Source organism: Camelus dromedarius, chromosome 31 (genome assembly GCF_036321535.1).
Source record: "Camelus dromedarius isolate mCamDro1 chromosome 31, mCamDro1.pat, whole genome shotgun sequence".
Classification (NCBI taxonomy): Eukaryota; Metazoa; Chordata; class Mammalia; order Artiodactyla; family Camelidae; genus Camelus; species Camelus dromedarius.
In genome coordinates this window covers 11329143-11349529 of record NC_087466.1, presented here as the reverse complement: position 1 = coordinate 11349529, position 20387 = coordinate 11329143, and positions in this window count along the sequence as shown.

The following is a 20387-nucleotide window of genomic DNA, read 5'->3' as shown; positions in this document are numbered from 1 at the left end:
TTTTGGGGAAATTTAGACTTCACGGTGTCCCATCCGGATCTAAGTGTGGCTCTTGTCCTGGTAAATCAGATGCCTTAAATACCGAGCCTAGGTTTGGGCAGGCTGCAGTCCTTGGCCGGCAACCTTGGGTCCCTTTAAGGCTAAAAAGCTCTAACAGGTAGATGCTGTCTTCCCGTGAGGAGGCTTGAGAAAAGAGAGCAAAGAAGCCAGTCATCCACGTACTGAAACAGAGCAGAACCCCTGGGGAACTTCACATTATCCAGATCAGCCTGCAGGACCCATGAGAAGTAAGGATTCTCAGTAAAACCCAGAAGCATCAACTTTCCTGGTGAACCCTTTTTCCTAGCTAACGGCAAAAGGTACCGGATAGCGTCACCAACTAGAATACCAGAGAATGCATTGCATCCATCAATTACAGCAAAGAACTTGCTTCCGGCGGGGGGGTGGGGGGGTGGGGGGGTGGGGGGGGTGGAATGGATGCTAGTAGCATACAAGGCGTGGGGACAGCAGGGTGTGGAGGGGATGGCAAGGCCTACTCCCTGGGGGTTCTGTGCTTTTCCACCCTTGGCCCTTAGGTTTTCTCACCTGTGACCCAGGAGTGTTACAGGGACTAGTACAAGGGATAATGAGGCCTTGAACCTTAATCTGTCATGGGCTTCATACCTTGAAGGGCTTCTGTGCCTTAATTAGGGTATCAGCACATTCTGGGGAGAAGTGTGGAGGAATCTAGCTGCATCTTAATGCAGGTTACACTGAATGTAAATTTTGCCCGTATCAGTTGGAGGTTTTGCCCACTAGGCGCGTAGTAGCTGATTCAACATGGTCAAACAATCAGTGTTTCCAGAATCGACTTCCAGTACCATCAGAGATGGAGCAAATAAAAGATGTCCAAGGGTCACCAATTCACCTGGTTGGTACTTTGACTGTCAACTCCTAGAATTGTTCCCTTTTGAGAGAGAAATTCCAGCATGAAACTTTCCTAAGAATTCTCTACCTAATGGGTAGGAGCAGAGCAACTAAGAAAAGGGTTTGTATCTCGGAGCCTCAACAAAAGGGGAAAGTTCAGAGACAGGAACCTCCTGATTGATGAGTAATCCCCACTTTTTGAACTGTCCCAGGACTCTGAGGCGGGGGCTCCTTTATAGTTGTGGGGTTGACCACTGAGACGGGCTCTGGTGCCATCTAGGATGAGAGGAGACTCATCTCCATCCTAAAGAAATGTTTCTCCAAACCTGAGCCATCAAGGGTCTTCTCTGGACCCCTGTATGGGCCATGAAAATGCTCACCTTAAGTACACTGCTGCATATTTCTCCAGAAAAGCTGGATCTATACAGAATGAGCAGAGAGGGGCGACTCAGGGTCTGCATCCACAGTGAGCCATGTGCAAGTCTCGTGCAAGAAGGAGCAAACTCTTTTGGAGAGGAGAAAGGGAAGTTGGGAGACTGTTGGAAATAGTCCACTGGAGGAGCTGAGAGCTTTAAGTAAATGGGTTCTCTTTGTCTGAGTTATGGCAGCCTCATTGGCTGGGCTCTTGCCAAACAAGTGTTCATGTTGGGCTCTGCCATCACTGTGGGGCATGAGAGCCTCCCCTTCTGGCCTCCCAACTTTAATTGAGGTTTCCTTACAGTAGGAAGGGTCCAATTTTCCCCTTTATGTTCACTTGCTTTGAGAGTCTGAGAGGTAGAGCTTTGCTCTGGTTACCCAGTGCTCCTGCATCAAAAACTCATCACTAAAGACCACACACCACTCATGGGTTTGCCTTTCTCTGTATGTTCTCAGTGTTGCCTCCACATGGAGGTGGTGTGGTCAGGGGATGGCATTTTCTTTCAAGTGGGGTCTTTAACCTTGGTTCCCTCCAAGCGTTCCGTGTGTCGGCAAGGTAGGAACTTGGAAGATCTGTGTCCAGCCCTGTGTCAAGCTTCTGACATTCTAATCCAGAATGTAAGGAACTGTTCCTTCTACTCAATACTCTACTACGATAGAGTTGACCCCTTGAACAGGATGGATTTGACCTGCGCAGGTCCACTTACGCTCTTTTAGTGGTAAATACTAATGGTACTACGTGGTCAAAGATCAGTTGCATTTGCAGATGCAGAACCACAAATAAGGAGGGACTGCGTACATGGCGAGCCGATCATAAATCATGCATGGATTTTTTTCAACCGCACGTAGGGTCAGCATCCCAACCCCCTTGTTGTCCAGGGGTCAGCAGTTCTTTTTTATCTCTAATACCAGATGCGTGGATTTTCCACACACAAAGCCATCCTCCAACACCATCTGGGTACAAGCATCAGATCTGTCCACCTCCCGCTTCACCCACCAATCACAATTCCAGGTTGTTACCTATGCTTTTGATGAACTGTCTGTTTAATCCGTGGTTCCCATGCTCCCCTCCTTTAGTTCGGTTAACTTGCTCAAGCAGCTCCCGGAACCTCGACATTTACCAGACAACTAGTTTATTGTAAAAGGGTTTAACTCGCATCTCCAGATGGAAGAGAGAGAGAGATGGCAAGGTATGTGAGGGAGGGGCGTGGAGCTGCCATCTCCGCTCCAGGAGTACCACCCTCCCAGCACAGCCATGTGTTTTACCAACACGGAAATTCCAGCCAGCCCTGCTCATCACCTCCACCTCCGGGGAGGAGAAAGGGGCTGGAGATCGGTTATATCGTCGGTTATGAGTGATCAGGTCAGTCACGCCTACATAATAAAACTTCCATAAAATCACAAAGGATAGCGTTCCAAGACTTCGAACTCTCTAATCCTAAAGTTGGTTCCCCTGGCAACCAGCCCCCATCTTAAAGGCTATCCAGAAGTCACGCCGTTAACATAACAGTGTGGGTTGAAAGGGGCTTATTATGAATAACAAAAGACACCCGGTTTACCTCTTTAGCTCTAGATCTACTTCAGGAACTAGAAACAAAACTAAACATTATAATAAAAGGTGTTCCAACAGCTCTCATAATTTCCTCTAGAAGGGTTTTAGGAGCTATGTGCCTGGACAATGGACCAAGACCAAATGCATATCTGTATTACAGCATCACAGGGGATAATCTGCAAGATTACCAACATAGACTCTTCAAAAAGTCATTGGTTCTTCCTGATAATGTTCAGGTTAAAAAAGACCCCATGTAGATGGTGGGCCTTTTCACGGCGTTCCTGGAGGCATACGTCTGAGGGATCACGACGGGTGATGAAGACACTGACTACTTTGTTGAGATGAACGTCTAGCAGTTGTAAGGGAAGCTCCTCCCCTTTGACTAAACTGCGGGATGAATCTTTGAGCCCCTCAAATAGTTCACCTGATATTTCACGTAACTCATTTAACATCGAATCAAAATAAAATGGCTCCTTTTGAATTCTATCGTGGAGTCTAACAGATCTGATTTTTCCTCCCCTTTTGAATCTCTAGACTAAGTGTCTTAGTGCTGTAAACCCTTCTGTTCAAGTTAGCTCCCGCTTGCCAAATAGGAATCCTGCAAACACGAGATATTTCAAGCTCGCTGAATATGTCTTTAGTGGATGGAGGGACCCTAAATTAGGAAGCCCTCCAGAAGCGTGTGTCCTGGCCGCCAGCTGTGAGGGAATTCACACAGCAGAGGCAGAGGGGCCAAGTGAGCAGCCCCGCTTTCCTACTCAGAGGGGAGATGGAAGGAAAGTGCTCCAGCAGAGAGAGAAGGAAAGAAAGGCACTCGGGCAGGGAGCCGTCAGCCAACGTGGCCGGTAGTGACAGCTCTGCCTGGGACGGCCAAGGGGGTCTTCATTCCGGGGGTGGTGGCAATTTTCTGCTACAGGCGCCTTCCTTCTTCAGAACTCAGCCCTGAAACAAAAACCAATTAGCAGAGACTTCGGCGGGAACAAAGGAAGAAATATTGGGGTCTGTCTTTGAATTTTAAGCAGCCAGCTGTGAGATAAGGGAAGTGTCCTGCCTTTTCATCAGCTGGGGACTTCCTTTCCCATGTTGATCAGCCAGTGAAGCCTGCCTAACCACCTCTCACCTAGGACCCAGAGGTCTTGGCTTTGCACACCTGCTCGCTTTCTGACCCAATACCCATGCTCACTTTGTATTTTTTTTTTGCCACAGCTACGTAACTAGCCTCTTAAGTGCTCTGATCCTGTTTAGGGGGAAAAATTGTAAAGACATGGGTAGTGGGCACGTCTGTCCCATTTCAACAAGCCACATATTATCTAGGACTTGTGGTGGTAGCAACACCCATGTGGTGAGATCATAAATACTCACTAAGAAGCCCATCTGAGTGCATTTCTCTGCCATCCCCTTCTCCTCTTGACTTTTGTCACTTCCCAAGGAAAGTTAGCTACTCTTGGCCCGTAAGGAGTCAGGCTGTCACTTTGGCCGTGGAGTCTCGGCCAAGGTGAATTCAGTTCCTGGCCAAAAGACAGCTTCTATTAAATAGGTTTGTGGAGATTATTCCAAGATGAAGGCATCTACTAAAATGACCAATTATTCTCCTTACTGGCCCCTGGGATGAGCTGGGGATGTGACCAGCATGGATTTCCCATAGTTGGACCAGTTCTAACTAGGGTTTAGTCTTCCATCTTGCAGCCAGGTGTTGCCCAAATGGTTAGGTGAGGTGGTTACCACCGCAAGAATGGTAATGAGTGTCCATTTCAAGAGTGCGGATACTGAGGGACTGGTTCTTACGTGGCTGCTAAAGTGTGCGGCGATCACCATCTTTGCAGCCAGGTCTGAGTCCGACATTGCCTTCTCTCCCGGGCTGCAACCACAGTGCAACTTTGGGGTCACCTACTTGCACAGGGAGAGTCAGACTCAAATACAGAGGAAAAACAATGTACGGGGACACCAACTCTTTCTCAGTAAGGACTATGGAATTTCCACATTAAAGGGTGTGATTCTCCTTTGGGATAAGGACGGCTGGGGTGTGACTTTTCTACTTAGCTGCCCAACCTAAAGCTGGTGTCCTGACAGACTCAGGCTCCAGCTGGATGTCATTAAGCCATCTGTATTCCTGCATCATTCCCCACCTCCTGGTCTTAAAACCACATCGATCTGATTAAGCTACCAACTCCGGGGTTAAAAACAGACCGTCTCTCTGACACTCACTGGCATTAAGAGATAATAGGCAAGTGTCTAGATAGTTAGGTCTGATTCTCTTAGGATATACTGCTTTTTCTGATGCTTAGTCCCTCTATTCCTCAAAACAGGGCACCTGTACTTCAGCGGAACTTGGAAGAGAGTTGAGCATGGCTCCAGAACTTGGACCCTTGCTCGACTGGTGCAGACCTGCCCTCACTGGGGTTGGTACTACAACCTCCTTTTGTCTTCCATGCTCAGCCTTAGAGAAGTCACCTTATTTTGAGCATCCCAAATAACCCAAATCTCATTGCCCACAGCAGAGCTGAACAGGAAGTCCACGGAATGATGGGAATTCCAGGTAGAAGGTTGGCGTTCGCCTTGGTGGAAGGGGAAGCCGAGATACATTCTCCACTCCCCACCTATGACATTTCCTGACTCAACAGCATCCCAAGTGCCTCTGCTGGGTCGGGAGAGCCAGACCTAAGTTAACAGCCAGCCTTGTCACTTCTGTGCTTGGAGTTGCAGCTCCAGGTGAAATGTACTAAAGACTGTGGCACGTGCGGGTTATCTGCATTTGGAGGTCAGTCTCTGGGCACAGAGGATCCAGTCACGATCCTTATTGAGAGAGACCCACACATCAGGCTGCGATGCTCTTTTCCATGCTCTGGGCTTGGTCTCGGAATGGCTACTTGTTTCTGCTGCTGCTATTTTATCCTCCAACGGCATCTTCCTCCAGCTCACCTGGCTCCATGGAGAAGCCTGGAGAGACCTCATGAGAAGAGCCAAGATTACTATTTTCAGGCCAAGGAAACCCTTCTCCTGTGTTAGCGGGACTCATGACTGGGGAGACTCAAGCTGAAGCTAAATCATGTGAAGACTGCTAAAACATTTACATCACGATGTTACTGCCTTAATCTTCCTTATCCTCTCTCCCCTCACTTTAACTCTCGACCATCTTTCAAAGAAAGCCATACCGTGAATGCAGGGGCAAAAGTTCTTGGCACCAGATCACAAGGAGGCTATTATTCACTGCTTGAAAGGACAGAGCTGGCACCCTCCGGAGGAGCCAACATGGGGGAAGTGACCCTCCGACCCCAAGGTGGAGGAGGAGGAAAAGCTGGTATAGCCTAACCCCCCAAAGTCCTGAGCCATTTTCTTCTCTCTGAAAAATCCCGACTGGTTCTCAGGTGAGAAGTGACTCTGGCATCAGGAACATGAGTATGGAAGTCTGTCTCGGAAGGAATGCAGGGCTTCGGTCTGCATCTCCTTTGCCATCACTGTGGGCACCATCGTTCCTTGATGAGTTCTCTCTCACCTTGACCTTGGAATCTACCTAGATCATTTAGACTTGGCATGAGAGCCTCCTGGCTGTGTCAGACAAGCCTCTTGCTGCTACCAGCTTCATGCTGAGCAGAAGACTTTCCCTCTCATGTTGGTTTAAGGGACACTTGTCACAGCCAGGTCACTTGGGTCAGATGGGCCTGATGGCGAAGGCCCATGAATTAAGTGTCCTTGGTTTGCCTAAACCCCCCTGATAGACATGCAGGCTCACTGGTTTGTGCAAGAGCTTTAGTAGGGAAAAAAAAAAAAGGAGCATTCAGGTCTTTCCAAGGTGAAATTTCAGATAGAATGCAATTTTCGAATTCTGTGACTCCTGAGAAATTCTTCTTTGCACTGAACAATGAAATACACAGCCCCCAGAAATATTTTCACCTTTCCTAGGGCCCCTGAACCTGTGTGGGTACAACCACTCTAGCCTTGTGGGTAGACTTTGTTAACAAAAACCAAAATCTTGCTTTTTTTTGGTTAAAACTACAGATGTACCAAAAACTATGCAAGATGGTAGCTCTAACCCCGAGATGCCCACATCCAATAGTTACCTTCAGGGAGAGTCTTGTTTCATGAACATCCCCAACCATTTCCCCATCCATGAGTCATTTTGGTGTAAATGCCAGAACTCAACTGACTTAGTCCATAAATATTACAGTACATACATGAATCTCAAAAAAGATGAGGGTCTTCTAAACCATCATAATACCTTTATCATATCCAAACTGAGAACTAATGGGAGAGTTTTCAGAGTTTGAAACAATTCCATTATGTCGTTAAGTAATCCAAGAATCCATACATGTTTTAACAGATTATTTTAATCAGGATCCAGTTAAAGGTCAACACATGGCAGTTGGTAGCTGTATCTCAAGTATCTTTTAAAATCTGTAGGCTCCTTTTTCTCCCTACCGTATCCTTTAAGACTTTACGTTCTTTTAGAACAGGTTTTAGGTTCATAGCAAAAATTTTGAAAGGAAGCTACAAAGATTTTCTGTATCCCCCCAGCCCACACATGCCTCGCCTCCCCTAGTGACATCCCCTGCCAGAGAGGTACGTTTTCCAACTCACCCTACACTGACACATAGTCACCCAAAGTCCATAATTTTCCATCGGGGTTCACTCTTGGTGGTTCATTTTATGGGCTTGGGCAACACATAATGACACATATCCATCATTCTAGTTCTTACAGAATGTCTTAAAAAGAATGTCCCTAAAAATCCTGTGTTCCCCCATTCACTTCTCTATCCCCAGCTCCTGGCAACCACTGATCTAATGTACTGTCTCCGTAACTTTGCCTCCTTCAGAATGTCGTATGGTTGAAATCAGTCCACAGCCATTTCAGGTTGGCTTCTCTCACTTACATGCGCATTACTGTTTCCTCCATGTCTTCTCCTGGCTTGATTTCTTTTTAGCACTAATTGTCAGATGCTTTTGAACACAGAGAGTTGATGGTCCTGCCGGCTGTCCCACATCCTGTGTCTTTGATGGCATGCTCACACTGTCACAGCACGTTCCTCTGTTTAGAATGTTCTCTGGTCCATAATTCCAGAATGAGCAGGGATTCCTTGCTCCTGAGTATCTCTTCCCTATCCCGGGGTCATGGAACAAGAGTCACTATGTGCAGCAGGATGGGCATCTCTTGAGCTGGAGACCAGAGACAGTTGGTGGTTCTCCCATGTCTGCAGGATAAGAGCTCAAATACTGGGGCCAACTCTGAACGGGTGGAAATGGGTCAGTGACCCGCAGCCCCTGTATTTTCCCGTGTGGGGTCAGGGTAACTCGAGTGATTGTGGTTTCCTCTATCCGTTCACTCACCAGAAATGTGATAACCATACTCACACTTTTAAATTCCCTACCTTGTGGGGAAACGTCTGGGAAATCTTGGGCACCTTTCCTCCACCTTCCATGCCTTAATCTGTATCCCTCCAAAAGTTAGGACTTCTATTTGGGATCTGATTTCAAGCAGCCAGAAGCAAGGGTGAGGAGAGGGAAGGGGGTCAAAAACCAGTACAAGTGTAATGACAAGATGGTCACAATTGTGGGGGACAGAGGCCCATCCTGAGGGGATGCTCTGTTACCATAGAGAGCACAGCTCAGATGGACCCTCTGAGGACAGCAGGCTGGGGGCCTTGGCGAACTCCTCAGCTTCCATTGGCTGATGGCTTTCCAGGGACGTTAACTCCAAGAGTTTCTAGGCTTCCTTGGATGTTGCCTGAGCAGTTTCTCAGCTTTGATGGAGAACTGGCAGATTCCTGAGTTAGTGCTTTGATTTCAGGTAAGATGTGTTGGAAAGTTCCCATATCCCCTGATGGAGTGTGAGCCAAGGTGGGGGACACAAGGTCCCCCTGAAGATCTATGGTCCCCATCCTCATGTCCCCTGAGGTGGCCAGGCTCCACTTGGAGATACAGAGACAGTCGGGGCTTACTCACTGAAAAGGGGGTAAGATAGAATGCTGGGGAAACCACCAGCTACTTCTCCACTGCGGCCGCTGAGATGAGGGTTTACTTGCTCTCTGCGGGTCCTCACCTTCTGCTTCCGGTCTCTGCCTTCAGTTCTCTAACTGCGTCCAAACCTGGTCTACAACTCCACCAAGACCTACTTAATTCCAGTGTGCGGGGTGATTCTAGGCTTGGACACGGGTAAAAACACCTTGAAGTGACCCCTCCTTTCCGATTACATCAAACTGGCGTCCCTCCCAAAAGTGATGTTACTGACTGGGGGAAGCAAGGTGGTGTCAAGTCTTTGTCCTTTAAGTGCTCTCCCAGTGTGAGAAGTCTAAGGGATCTAGGGTTAAATCCCTATTTACTGCGAATCCACAGTGGCTCGCTGTTTGCTTTGACTATGGGGCTTTGGGGTAACTGTTCTTTTCATTGCAGATCTGACAGCCTGCCATTCAGTGGGTCCAGGGCCTCCAGCTCTGGGCAAACCATACAACTAGTTGAGGATCAATCACCTGTGTTATTTCTCTACCCCACGGTCCCTACTGTGCTTCCTGCAAATCTAATTCCAGTGCCAGGAAGAGAGTCTGATTTCGGTGTCAGGGAAAGAGTATATGATCATGGTGTCTTTCCCAGGGGAGCAGTAAGCCCCCCAGAAGCCCCTTGTTAACTGACAGCTTTTCTGAAGGCCACGTTGTGACCTAGTGAATCCAAGGCCACCCAACTTTTCCCAAATCTAAAACCTGTTCAAGTTCATGAGACAATTATCATGTGTTCGAAAGTGCCCAAGCAGAAAGAAACATGCCAGAATATTTAGACTTCAGACTTGCAGCTCGTTTTCTGAACTCCCAGGGCTGTTCTTTTCTACAAAGTCAGAAAACACGCATTGATTATTAACAAGTCAGCTGCGCAGGGGGAAACATTGGTGAGACTGCTGGTTTGGAGTCATTCTGTTTCTGTGCCTTGGCTCCGTCACTGCAAGGGAGTGCTCATCTCAAAAGCTCATGGCCCAGCTGGGCCTATTTCTGTGCCCAGAGCAGATGGTGAAGCAGGGCTGATGCTGGAAGCTGGCCTTCACCAGCAGAAGGAAGGGACCAGGTCTTTGCCTTCTTGGGTCTGCCCTCTTCTGGAAGGGCTGGGATCTGAGTGGCATTCCCAGAATGAAGCCTGGAGTCTGGGATGCAGCAGGCACTAGGGATGCAGTCCTTGTCCCCGAGGGCCCTATGAGCGTGTGAGTATGTGCATCTAAGGCCTGCAGCTCACTGTGCATGGTGGACCCATGGGGCCAAGTGGTACCCAGGTGCCCTGCAGCCTCCATCAGGATGCTGCACACTGGCCTGGCCATCAGGCCCCTGTGGCTGAGTGAGATGCCGCCTGTGGAATTGCCCATCTGAGTACCCTGCCCTCCAAAGCCCCGACTCCACTCACACAGGTGCCCACTGAGCAGACGCTGCCTCGCTGCCCTCCAGCCTCCAGCACCAGGGTGACAATCTGTTGAGCATCTTTCCTGTGTTGGTCATCTTTTGAAAAGCTCCATGAGGTTGAGGATGTGTCCCTTGAAAAACACAGGTTCTAATCTTAACATGGTAAATTCACTTCTCCATGAAAACTCTGTGTATCTGATTCCCCTCAAATAGCTTAACTCTCCCTGCACCTATGGTCCCACAGGCTGTGCCCTTTTCCTGGGTTAGTGCCCAAATGTAGCTACAGGTCCCTTGACTTGTTCAGGCTGAATCTTCCTTTGCAGCCATACCCAACCTAACTCTTACATATTTACTCAGCCAAATGTGGTGGTGGTAACTCAGGGCTAGGAAACAGGTCTTCCTCTGAATAACCACAAAGTCAACTTTAATCCCAGAGTGAGTGCTTAGTAAAGAGTCGTGTTGGTTCACTGTGGGTGCTCTTGGTGGCCATTGGGTTTCCCCATCCCTCAACACCCATGGTTCTGAGACTCTTCTCCAAATTACCAAAGGGCTTTAATTCTCCACTTTGTTGACATTGTGGTTTGCCATCAGCCTTTGATCTACTAACCACCCTGATTAAGGTAGAGGAGCAGAGTAGAGGTGGGCAGATGAGGCAACCCAAGGGGCAGAAGCACGTAGGAAGTCGTGGACCTCATCCAAGTGTGCGGGGGAAGGACACAGGCATGTGTTGTCATCTTGTTTTTTTTTTTTTTTTTTTGCAATATTGATACTATCTTCTGTCCAGAAACTGAACATAAGACTCATTTTTGTAAAGTTGCTATAAACAAATTATGTAGCTTCTCCCTTTTACAGAAGTTATGTCTTCCATCTCTTGGGATGTGGGAAGTTTTAAGCCATGATTTCTTCAAATACACTTACGATCTCAGCCAAAAGGCTGAGAAGCCATTTCCGTCTGTTTGATTTTATCCCATGGATATCTCTGGCTCTTCCGAAACTAGTTGAATGGACTGTGGTCCAATATGGTGTTTTGCATGACCAGCCTGAAGATTTCTCAAGGTTGCCTCAGCCCTTATAAGCCCTGTTCAGCTTTTAGCCTCAGGTTCAGTGTTGGCTAAAAAGATTGGCTTCCTCCATGGCCTTAACCTAAAGAGATCGGTGGTGTATTTAATTCATGATATGGACCCTGAGAGTTTATGGAGTGAGAGTTTAGGGCTGGAAAGTCTTCTGGTTAGTCGCTGTAGCCCAAGTCTGGAACTGAAGAGGCCCTTTTCCTCTCCAGGAGTTAAGTACACGGTGACCACCTCGACTAGAAATCCAGGTTGTCACCAGGTGGGGGCACTGTTAACAAGACAATACTAAGTCCTTAGGTTAAGCATAAACAAAAATGGCAGCTTTTGGTAGTGACAAGCTCCCAGATTCGAAGTCAGATCTGTTTTCTGTAGATGAACCCCTGGCCCTCTCTTGGAGTCCACCTGTGTCTCCTCGGAGGGATCCAGGTTACCTCAGACTTCTGACCCGGGGTGCTATACTTCACAGACTCCAGTTTGCCATTAGCTTTGGTTCCACTTCTTGTTTCTGTGGTCTCTGTCAGTTTTACTGACATCCCGGATTGGCTTAAAGAACCTGAAAGCAGTAGAAACTTCTGGCCAACATGGCTGGTGAGGGAGATCCCATCCCTGACGTCCCTGCACGAGGCTGTTTCCACAGGGCTATTTCCCTTGAGGAAAAGGGGTTTATTATCAGGGCTCCGGAGGGGCCAGCAGAGATCCCGTTAGAAGCCCAAAGAAGCTGTTTCAATACCTGCAGGGTGTGAAAGACTGGAGGAACCTTGAGACAGAGCCACCAGTGACTCCTGACCAGTGTTAAGATCTAAGATAAAATGACAGCGACTCTCTTGACCAAGTGTTCAACGCCACTGACCAGACTTCAGATCCACAGTTTAAAGGAAGGAAAATATTTCATGACCATTTTTAAGACGAGACAGTGGAAGGCTTACCCTCCTTTTATTGACCACCTTGTTCAATCATCTTTTTTTTTTTCCTTTCTCAGTGGAGTTCTGAGCCACGGTTGACACTAAGGGAGTAGGGAGTCTGAGGTTTGGGGCTAGGGGTCACCAGGGAACAGAAGAACTCTGAAAGCAAAATAATAACACCATTTAAAAAGATTCCAGCCACTAGCTAGCAATGTGCTCAAGTTTCCTCAACACCCTGCTGCCTCACGGGCATTGGCATCGTTAGCCTTGAGCTGTAGGCTTGGGGACCATTTGGGGTGATTGGACTCCTGCTTCTTAAAGGGGAATCGTGATGGATGATAAAGGTGTGGGAACATCTCGGTTCCTGCTCAGCCACTGAAGGTCTCATGGCCATGCTCCGTCTCTCCCGGGTCTTAGACTAGCTCGCCAGGTGGGGATTCATGCTCCCAGGCCCCATCAGAGAATGGTGAGGTTCCTTGGCTTGACCCTGCTTGTATGTCTGCGGGAATGGACGCTCTGACCATGCTGGGAATGACTCTGATGACTCCATGACTGCAGCCAGATCTTGCTGAGTCACTTCAGTCTGGGATCAGGGCAAAGGGTGTCTCAGAGCTCAGGATTGAATTAGAGTGAAGCAAGCAGGTAAATGGCTTCATCTCGGGTCCAAGTTTCCAAAGAATCTCATGGATCAGTGGGATGTCCAGCGTGACATGAGGTGCGGGGGCAGTAAGGGGAGGTTCAGGCTTCAAAGTATCTGGCCTCAAACCCAATGCAATTCGCTCGTAGACTGGGATGGGCTTGGCGTTACACTAAATCCTTGGGTCCCACCGTTGCCAGAGCCAAGACCACCACTCAGCGTGGTGCCCCAGACAGAAAAGCCAGTAACATGTTTCCTTCTGCTTGAGCACTTTTTTTCTCTAAAGATTTGCCCTTAACCAGTTCATAAGATGTTTATGCCTTGTTTTTTTTTCCCCTTTTTGTCCCCCTCAATAAGGAAAAGCTTTAAGCTTCCTTCTCTTAGATGGAAATACTGAGAATATAATTGTGCATGACTGATGGTAATTGTGTGCAAGGAGGAGTTCCTTGTGACAGTGGCAGAATTCTCATTCTCAGATTTGGGGAGAGTTTGCACCTCTTCCCTCCCAGCACATTTCCAAACCAGTCCGTCAAGGCACAGAATTTTTGCAGTGAGCTGGAGCTCTGAGGTCAGAGCAGCTAATGACTCGCAGAGACCTGATCTTTGTCTAACAAGCATGCTGTATTATATTGAATAACCTGGTAGCCTTTGGTCAAGCACCTCACCTTTTGCACAGTGAAAATAAAGGAGGTGCAAACTGAATTTGCTGTTAAAGGCATGAAAGAAGAAAGAAATGTATGAATGTGAACGAGGCATTTTTTTAAAAAATGTAAATGGACAGCAAAATAGTAGGAAATAGAGAAATGCATGTTTTCACAAAAGGGAAACTTCAGGGGCATCACTTGTCATAGTGGTAAAACCCAGCACAGGCAAGGATGTGGAACGGGTGGCTGCGGGGAAAGCATCTTGTATGTGGGAGCTTGAGGAAGTGGGCTTGCCCTTTAATTAGAGGTAGCACATCTCACTTCATTTTGGAAATGGGCACTGGTGTCTCCAGTTCTGTCTGGTCACAGGTTGTATACACTTATCCAGGCTCTCGTGGTCCTTGGGAGACTGAAACATTCCTGATACTCACATGACTCTGGAGAAAGTCATCCTCGTGGTCAGCTATTACAGCGGAAGTATTCAAACCATAGTCAGCAAAGAGGAGGCACGCGGGGCAAAGTCTGGAGGACGCTAGGTGCCAGCTTCCCGGGAGTCCTCTTCCAGCGGTCACATAGGACGAGCTTCATTCTGCCCAGCAATGCATTGCGACAACACACATGAAGTGAGGTCCACCAGGTGCTACCCAAAAATGTCATCCAATATTTTAAGTGGGGGAGAACAGAGCTTTCCCAACCAACTTCCCCATGTACCACTGAAACCTTCTTTTAAAGCTCATAACAATCTATCAAGGACTTTGGAACAAGATAAACACATCAAACACCATTTCCCCAGTTACTTAACATTCGACGAGCTATTTAGCGGGTGTGTGTTCGCAAGACACGGCGGTGCGATGGACTGAGTCAGTTATGAGTTGGGACTTCCTTCTATACTGCAGTAGAAATACTGCAGATAATTGTACAATAAATGCAAATAGTACTAATGTATTTCAGAGTAAAACCATGGGCTCCCTAGGACGTGGAAGGGAGTCTGCAGTCCTTCCCACCACGCTGGTAGGGGAAGAAGAATGAGTTAACTCCTGAGAGAACAAACGAACAGTCTGTGACCAAGAGCCAGCCACCCCCGAAGACTGTCCCTCAGTTCCTTGGCGTGTGGCCCAGAAGTAGATGAATGTGACCCACCCCCGGAGGCCACAGACAAAGCAATAGGATGAAATTCAGAGGACATCCGTGTCATCCTCCCTTCACTTGCAGTTGTAGGGTTGAGACGCCATGTGTCCTTGCAAGTTGGTGACAAGGACAAGAGCAGAAACGTCACATTCAACCTGCAAGCCCTTGGCAGTTTAAGGATCCATTAAAGACTCGGCACTGCGTGCCTGGCCTCTTTTCATGATGAGGGTCAAGTTGAGTGAGTTCCTCGTCGACAACTTCTCGGCCATTGCCGAGGCGACTGGATTCAGGTGAAGCACTGAACAGTCGGCACCACTGGGAATTCTGCAGCCCCCGGGATTCTGGTTGGGATGGCGGGATTGTCCAGAGCAGCTTGTTGGAGAATAAGCTTTGACTTCTTGTTTTGATGGGAGGAGACAGGAAACTTAGAAGACAAACTCAGAAGGTGCAAGGACTTCAGACTCTGGCCCATCCCGTGTGCAGTGGAGCACATTCTAACAGAATATTCCCCAGACTGTAGGACCAAGTTGCTGGCCGTAGGGCCTTACTGGGGTGCCCTGGACCTCAGAAGTGAGGTCAGACTTCTCTGAAATCTAGCGAATCTCCTGTCCTGCGGGATCCAGGATGGTCCTAAGTGGGTCTGGAAATAGACTGTGGTCTAAGTAAAGGACTTGGCGCTCTGCCCGGAGGCCTTCCCAGGATGGGTCAGTAGGATCGCCAAGGAGAATGCACTGGAAACTCCTCCCCAGAGAGTTGGCTCTTCCAAGACCACCTCTCCCTAAAGAGGAAAAGTCCGTTCTTAAAGGGATCCCTGCACTGTAATGGATGGAGGTCTTTCTCTCCTTGGGGCATCTCAGATGCCTGGACAAGGTTCCTGTGTACCACGGCTTTCACCCAGACTCATCTGAGTCCCAGTCTCCACGCAGTGACGCCCCCTTCTCCACCAGGAAGCCGGCTAGCCTGCGAGCTGCCCCGGTTGTCCTAGGTGCCAGCTCGCTTTGTCCTCTTCTCCGCCTGCACGCTGTGGACCTTGAATCCTGAAAACTCAGTTCCCTCTTTCTCCATCAGCATCCCAGCTGGAGGTGGCATCCATGTCGGATGGCTACTCACAGGCGTGGGCAGGGCTGAGGGGACCGGTGAGCTGGCGTCCCTCCGCTGTGGTCTCGGGGCTTCACCACACCACTCCTCTGACCTGAACTGAGTGCAGGGGAAGCAGCCAGCACCCCCAGGGCCTGGCGGGGAGCTGGAGCCACAGAAACCGAAGTCCTACCCGACCTCTCTTCTTGTTCATCCGCTGGTACCTCTCACTGCTTACAAAGACTGTCTCTTTTTGCCCTCTGTCTTCCAGATGAATATAAACAGGTGCCCTTCCCTCTGAGCACAGAACTGAGTACGGCATGGTAGAAAGAATGGATCTTTGGGGGCAAACCAATAATCAGGCTGGCGGCAGATTCTGAGTGGGTGTCCTATTCCTTAGCCTGTGTTCAACTCTAAGGAGGACTGACAGTTTCCAGCATCTCGAGCAGGCCAGGGTCCTCTACCACTGGGGCTCCCTGCCCCAGGCTGGCCCCTGCATATTGGAGCCTCTTAACATTGCCCTGCCTGACCCAGTCCTGGGCGAATCTATGGCTCAAAAGGCTGGTGAGGGTACAGGGACCTGGGCTCCCAACCCTGAAGTGGCCTCTTCATGCACTGGGACAGGAATTACCTAGCGTCTCAGAAACGCCTTCCACCCCCGCTGTGTGTCCTGGCAGGGGTGAGGCGACGCTCAGGTGCTGTCTCTCTCCTGGGGTCTCCTTGCTGCCCCCATGCCCCCTGGCTCCTGGAGCACGTCCACCTCTAACCGCCAGTGCCCGCATCTCAGTGTTGGAGGCGGGACCCCAGGATGCGGTCGGGTACCACGCGGAGAGGTGGAAATGCCTTAACCGCTGCCTGCTGGGGCGTAAGTCCTCCAGCCCCCTCACCGCCCGGAGGCCAACGTGAGATGACTGAGGCGGTCTCCAGAGCGCACCTGGGACTCATCTGCTTTCTTATCTTCCTGGTCCCACTTCCTTGCTCCCCCGCTGGTGGGTCCTGAGGCCACTTCCTAACAAGGTCCCCTCTGAGAGGCAAGCGAACGTTAAGACAGTGGGTACCGAGGTTTCCCATGTGGCCTTTCTGCCTGGAGGGAAGCACTTTGGAAACCAAGTCGGGGTGGATGCAACTGTCACACTCAGGTGCCTGCATTTCATGGTGGGCCTGGCACAGCTGTGACCGAGGCGGAGGTGGGCTTCAAACTTGGAGTTCGCCAGATGCACAGTGACGAGCAATCTCTCTGGCATCAGATGGCACATATGATGGGTTTGAGAGGCAAACGGGAGTGAGGGCAGCAAGAGGGGAGGGCGGCCCCACAGAAAAATGCTACCAAATGTTCCTCTTTCCAGGCAGCCCCAGGCTGTCCCCGACTCGGGTGCCTTAACTACCCCACCAGGTAGTTACAAACCTATCAGATCCATTGAGTGAGGCAGGCAGGATTTTCTGCGTGGAGGAAGAAAACCCGTGGTAGATCACCACGTTCTTCCTTAAAGATCTGCTGTAAAATCATCTCAGCAGACACGGCTGACTTGCTTAATGACGGCTGGACCTGAGTGCGTTCACTCACTCAGCAAGCGCCGTACCAATGATTTGTGCACTTTTTCTGTATGTACGTGATAACAATTTACAGGAAAGGAAACAGGGCTATAAAAATAACTGGGAGTCCTGCCTACAATCCTCCTCTTGCTAAAATATATATATGGGGTCTAAGACTCGTAAATCGTGGAGAAGAGGGTAAGGCCTCCTGTACCCTCTTCATTGCCGCTGACCCGTGCTGCGCTCTGGCTTCCCCCGCCTCCCCGGGTCAGCTGACTCGGGAAGCAACCGGGAGCAGGGGGGATGCAGAAGAGAATTGGCTTCTGCCCTGAGTAGACAGCTTGTCCTCCTACACACTCAGCAAAGACAACTTCAGAGTCTCCTCCCTGAAGAAGGCCGTGGCCCCCCAGCTAAGGAAGGGAGGCTGCCTTTTCTCATGAAACCCCGCCTCCTCCCAGGGAACCCAAGGCAGCGGCCGAGAACGGAGCCGGGCATCTGTTCGTGAGGCCGTAAATCAGGAGGCCTGGGATGGGGTCAGGCCTGGTCAGATCGCTGATGGCATTAGCGTAACGAATGGGGAGTGGAGTGTTTATATTAGTTTTGGCTCTTGAGTTGAAGGAAGAAGGCCGGCATTGAGCTGCGTGATAAACTCAGCACCAACACATCCCGGGTCAGCAATTTATGCTTTAAAGATGGCTTGGGGGAGGACTCAGGGCAGAACCTCCCTGGGAAATTGTGGCCACCTGAGGAGGGCTGCCCTGATGTGGGAGGTGGATGAGGCGTGACGGGGAGGGAGGGAGGGAGGCCTGGCTGAGCAGGGGACCCGAGCTGAGACTGGACAAAGGCTATTACTGGTCCTTACTGGAAGTCACTGTGAGATCACTTCTCTCCTTGGGGAGTAGATGAGGGTGTGTCAGCAGCTGCTTACTGGAGCAGCCAGAAGTTACGATCACCAGCAGCTTATGGGGAGGGTGGGTGATGCCTGTGTGAAGTGAAAAGGAAGCAGAAGCGGTCAGGGAGAGCCTCAGGTCGCGATGGAGATCCAATAAGATCTCAGCCCCCAGGATGCTCCAGAGAAAAGCCTGCATTAGGGAAGTACAACTGTGGGCAGGAAGGGCCAGGCGCGAGGACTCCGCGTATCCGCTTGGTTGAAGATCCAAACAGCGTGAGACCAAACCAGGATGGGAAGGAGCCAGTTAGGGTACTCGGGAGTGTGCAGTCCCCCATGCTTCCAGGCTGGTGCTGAGTGCTGGCTCATTCCAAAGCCAAGCAAGGCAGCGATGCCAATGCATGATGTGTGCAGCTGAGCTGAACTTGGGACATCAGCAGAGGGGCAGAGGACACTTTCCAAGAGGGGTCACAACACTTATCTCCCAATCAAGAGGTGGAATCTCCATTCCCAACCTTGTACTCTGGTTTCTCTTCAGTTGTATAAATCTTTCTCACCTTTCACATCCTTACCCGGGAACCCAAACCTGCTTTTACAACGGCCTCCCTTGGCTGATAAATTGCAGCGGAAATGCCCCAGTGTCTTCCAAGACGAGATCACAGAAGGGGATCTAGCTTCTTCCAGGCACTCTGGTTTAGGATGGCAGTTCTTGGAAACTGCAACCATGGTCTTAGGAAGCCATGTCCCTGGGGAGAGGCCCATTCTGGAAAGGAACCGATAACCAGCACCAACTCCCCAGCCATCTGAGTAGTGGGAAAGGATCCACTTCCAAGAATGCTCAGTCAAGTTGCCCCAATGGATGCCACGTGGAGCTTTTGACCCCCAAACCCCCATCTCATGTCCACGAGATCCATGGACCAAATCAGTGGTGCCTGTTTTAAGGCACTCGGTCTGGGCAAAAGACGCAAAGAGCATCCGAGCTCTGAAACCCCAACCGTGAGGTCTGGGGAAAGAATCCTTTCATTTTATAGACGGAGAAAGATTGAGAGATGAAGTCACCTGCCTGGAGTCAAAGGACTAGGAAGAGAGCTAATCTTCAAGCCCAGATCTGCCTGGCCCTAAACCCCGAGCTTCTCCGGGCTACTGACTAATCTGATGGCTGACAGCCTCATGGGCTTTCCAAACACAGGCCAGTCAATCCCCTAAAAAGCACACAAAGTTCTTATCAGGCCTCCTGTGCAAGGATTCTTGGAACATACGAGATACAGGAGAGATGCACTGTGCAGATTTCATGTTACTAAGAGGAGGCACCGCCGTCTACAGTTGCTCAGACTCCGTTCCAGATACAGGGTTGCTGGGACAACTGTGTGTGCTTCATAAAAGCTATAAATCAGAGGCACAGACTCTTTAAGACAGATAAGCAATTCCTGCCCAGCCCCCAGCTGAGTCTCAGTTTTCATGGCTGTAAAATGGGGATAAGGAACTTGCCCAAGTCTACACACCCTGGAAGGACTAGTGATTCCAACCCCGATCCCCTTCCCTTTATCCATCCCTCTCCCTACCACAGCAGGGCTGCCCCCAAGGCCAAGTATAGAGATGTGCCAATACTATGAAACTGACTTCTACCTGGGGCCCCGAACGACCTCAGCTCTAGTGCTTGTTAGGGAAGCCTGGGGACCCTTGTGGCTGCCTCAGGCTCCAGAGCTGGTCCCCCTTCTCTTGGACGTCAAAGACCCTGCAGGCACAGGCACCTTCTATGGGCGAGATGGAAGTTCAGCCCACCCCAGTGCCGTTGCTGTGTGATGGTGAACAAGCCACACCCCTGCTCTTGGACAGTGTAGTGTCTGTAGATGAGCGTGTGCTGGTCCATCAAGGGGCAGGACCTTTGCTTGGTGACAGTGGTCAGTGGGCTTTACGCAGAGAAGCACAGAAAGGAACCATGTCCGAGATCCAGGAAAACGCGTTAAGAGTGGGACATGAGATGACGCTGAGAAAACCGGGTAACGGCCGACAAGGGGCTGATAATCTTCATCCCAGGCTCAGGTACCTTTGAGAGAGGCAGATGGCAACTCTGGGGGCTGCCACGCAGGTGGGAGGCCAGGTCATGACCATCCTGGGAGCAGGAATGCGATGGGGACGACCAGCCAAGAAAGCAGGGACTGTGCTGATTAATGCCTGAGGACGTGGGTTGGTGTCCGACCCCAGCTGGCCTCTCATCTGCTAGGAAACCGTGGGCGACCTATTTCAAGTCCCTTTCCCCAT